Genomic DNA, 3,985 nt, shown 5'->3' with positions numbered 1-3,985 from the left:
GCCTCCCTAGTGCTGGGATTAAAGGCATGCGCCACCACCACCGCCCGGCAGGCTAAGAGCTCTTAAAAAAAAAAAAAAGAAAGAAACAAAGAAAGGCCTGTGAAGGTGATGCAGGTCTTTAATCCCAGCACTCAGGAGGCAGAGGCAGACCTACAGAGCTAGCTCTAGGACAGCCAGGACTACAAAAGGGAAACCGTGTCTTAAAATACCAAAAAAGAAAGAAAGGCTTCTAACCCCTAGTGCTCAGTGAAGGGGCAGGCTTGTTTAGCTCACTAATTGATAGTAAGGAGTTAATCCTTGGAGATGACTGTTCTTCTCTGTTACTCTTTGGGGAATGTCTCGGGTTTGGGCCCAAAGACAGAACACCCTGTTTCAAGCTTCTTTATCTGTTTGTTTGTTTGTTTTTGAGACAGGGTTTCTCTGTGTAGCCCTGGCTGTCCTGGAATTCACTCTGTAGACCAGACTGATTGGAACTCAGCAATCTGCCTGCTTCTGCCTCCTGAGTGCCAGGATTAAAGGCATGTGTCACCATGCCTAGCTAGCCCTCTTTATCTTATTATCTTATTTCAGCTAATTACCTGGAGTCTAGCTCTAGTTCATCTTTAAAAAAAAACCAACTTGTTTTTCTTTAGGGGGGGAGAGTGAGAACGCAGTCCCCCACTACCACAAATTATGCAGTCAAATTTCCTGCATGTAGGGATCTCAGAGGTTAGCACATCCAAGTGCAATGGATAAGTCTTGCCCTGGGAAAACCACCTTCGTGATCGTGGTGTCTCCCCTGCCAGGTAAATATCTGGCATTAGTTCTTGCCCCAAACTCAGGAAGTCATTTTGTTGAGGAAAAGAAAAGCCATGTTAGGGACTGGAAAGATGGATAAGAGCATGTACTGCCCTTGAAGAAAACCCAAGTTCAGTTTCCAACACCCATACCTAACTGTAACTCAGCTCTGGTCTCCACAGTCACCTGCATTCATGTGCACATACCCACATACAAACACACATCTGGCCATTTTGGAGTAAGTGGCCAGGGGGCAACAACCCTAGCTTGGGAAGGCTAGAAAGGGTAGACCCACTTTTTCTACTCTGGTTGAACTGATTAGCAGGTTTTCTCAGTAGATAGACTCTTTCTGAAGCATCCATAGAAAGCCCTAGTGTGGTTGCACCTGTAACCCCCTACTCAAAGTCAACCTTAACTGCATAGTGAGTTGTATGTCAAAATCCCAAGCCAAGGGCTGGAGAGATGGCTCAGAGGTTAAGAGCACTGTCTGTTCTTCCAGAGGTCCTGAGTTCAATTCCCAGCAACCACATGGTGGCTCACAACCATCTGTAATGAGATCTGCTGCCCTCTTCTGGCCTATAGACAGAACAAATAATCTTAAAAAAAAAAGTTTAAAAAAATCCCAAGCCAAATGCTAACATGCCTGCCTATAATCCCAATGCTTGGGAGGCTAAAACAGGAGGATAAGAGTTTAAGACACATCTCAGCTACATATGGTCATCTTTATAAAAAATGCTAGGACTTTGACACAATTGGCAATTGATAGCAGCAGTCAGCTGGTAATAGAAACATAATCCAAGCTGAGGTGATTACTCACCTATGTCTCTGTGGACCTCTCGCTTGCAGAACCTGGTAACATGAAAGATCTCAAGAAATGTCAGATCTGTCTTGGCATTATAATGCCACCCTGTGCTTATTCCAGTCAATTCCTGTCTTTATAGCCCCAAGATCAATGTTGGAGTCCACAAGGCCCACTTTAGAGATGTTTCTATTTCCAGAGTCTTGCTAGAGGTACACTTTCTCTGCAGAGAACTTCCCCTTATGACTGGAGGAAAGTACTATGCACATAGGCTTCCTGTCTTTTTTTAAAGATTCATTCATTATGTATACCATGTTCTGCCTGCATGTATATCTGCCCTTCATACCAGAAGAGAGCACCAGATCTCATTATACATGATGTGAGCTCTGTGTGGTTGCTGGGAATTGAACTAAGAACCTCTGTAAGAGCACCAGTGTTCTTAACCTCTGAGCTATGTCTCCAGCCCCTGTCTTTTTAAAATACTTTTCTTTATTTATGTGTATGTGCCTGAGTATCTGTATGTCTATCGTGTATGAAGTTGCCCTCAGAGGCCAGAAGGTTCTCCTAGTGCTGGAGTTACAGGCAGTTGTGAACTCTCCACTGTGGGTGCTGGGAGCTAGAATCGGGTCCTCTGCAAAAGCAAAAGGTGATCTTAACTGCTGAGAGTTCTGTCCAGCCTTCCTTCATACCCAGGGCCACTCAGCCACAGGGCATCAGTGTTGTAGACAGATGCGCTAGTCCCTCCTTAGATTCTCACTCCTCAACCCAACTGCCTTTCCCTAAGACTAAACCTGGAGCTGTGTTAATTTACACAAGTTCTCAAAAAGTTTGGCAGTATGTAACAAGACTAAAAACATAATCATGCTTTTTGACCCAAACAACCCCATTTCTGGGAATCTGTCCTAAGGACATTCTGCAAATGACTGATGGGATGCCTATGTAGTAACATGAAATATTTATGATATAATGATTAAGAAGTTTGGAAGAATTGAGCAAGAGGCTAGCCAGATGTGTTAGCGGTATCAGAATAATGGATTTACTGCAATCTTCCTTTTTCCCCAAACTTTTGTTTGTTTTCTGAAACAGTCTCTCTAGGTAGCCCTGACTGTCCCAGAACTCTCTGTATAGACTATGTTGGGGCCTGGAACTCACAAGATACCCACCTGCCTCTGCCTCTTGAGTAATGGATGAGATTAAAGATGCGTGCCACCATGCCCAGCTTCTTTCCCAAACTTTCCATATTAGATATTGAGTTTTATCCTCCTATGCCATATCAGAGTTTATCAGTCAGGAACAAACAGAAACATCATAATCAGATGGGTAAACTAGAAGTTTAACAGACAAGCTTCTCTCATCACCTGGCATTTATGCCTGGTTTCTTCAACTCTTAGGGATGCACTCAACATTACTGACCACCTCTTACTTTCTAGCAGGGGAATAGACTTTCAATTGCTGTACATAAGTTATGTCATCACAAATACAATAATAGGACAGGATGGACAATACAGGCCTGTATAGTTCCTGAACTTGAGAGGTAAAGACAATAGGACCAGGAGTTTGAGGCCAACTTAGCTATCTGAGACCCTGTCTCAAAAGCATTTTAAAACAAACTCTTAAAAATATAGGCTGGGCAGTGGTGGCACATGCCTTTAAATCCCAGCACTCGGAAGTTAGTTTGAGGCCAACCTGACCTAAAGAGTGAATTCCAGGACAGCCAGAACACAGGGAAACTCTGTCTTGAAAAAACAAAACAAACAAAAAACCCAAAATATAGTGCACAAATAAACAGTGTTAATGAGAACCACAAAGAAAAAAGCCATTACCCACCAAGAGCAAGAGGGAATTAAGGAACTCTTCCAAAAGTCTGGGCTGATTGATTTAAGTTCAGGTTTGAAGTTTATCTGCCAAGACAAAGGAGCCCCAACATGTACAAAGGCAAGACTATGTGAACAACATGGCGGTTTTAGGAAATTACTGAGGGCAATTAGGGACTGGAAGGCAACTGAGTGGGTGTAAGGCACTTATGAGAGAAGCTTTAGTTATAGTTGTTTGGTGCAGGGTCCTGGGCTTTGGAGCAATCATGAGATTTGCATTGTAGAGCGATGACTCTGGCCTACATGGAGAGAATGGAAAGGAGGTCTTCGGGGTCGTGCTGGGTCAGGAAGAAAGGGTGGCCCTAAGGGGACCAGCAGACTCCCTTTCTCAATATCCTGACTTACACTTGGCCAGCGACTAGCGCCTCCAGGATCGCCCTCCCTTCTCCTTCCCTTGGGCCCCGCGGGCGGGCAGGCGAGCTGGGGAGGCGAGGCTAGGGGTGGCCCTGCCTGGGTGGTCTCCTGCCCCGCCCCCTGCGGCGCCGTTACCTAGCAACGGATCCGGCAGCCGGGTAATTTGCAGTCCCCTCAGCCA

The 3,985-nt window shown here is 45.0% G+C and overlaps 1 non-coding gene across 1 annotated transcript; it reads right to left on the bottom strand.

The window, feature by feature from the left end:
- Window positions 1–632: 632 nt before the first annotated feature.
- LOC121144203 lies at window positions 633–793 on the bottom strand. The gene has a single exon (XR_005881526.1). It is a non-coding gene; the product is annotated as a U1 spliceosomal RNA (small nuclear RNA).
- Window positions 794–3,985: the final 3,192 nt, after the last annotated feature.

The sequence above is a fragment of the Mesocricetus auratus genome, unplaced genomic scaffold (genome assembly GCF_017639785.1).
Source record: "Mesocricetus auratus isolate SY011 unplaced genomic scaffold, BCM_Maur_2.0 Super-Scaffold_100014, whole genome shotgun sequence".
In the NCBI taxonomy this organism is placed as follows: domain Eukaryota; kingdom Metazoa; phylum Chordata; class Mammalia; order Rodentia; family Cricetidae; genus Mesocricetus; species Mesocricetus auratus.
This window is presented reverse-complemented; position numbering and strand designations above follow the sequence as displayed.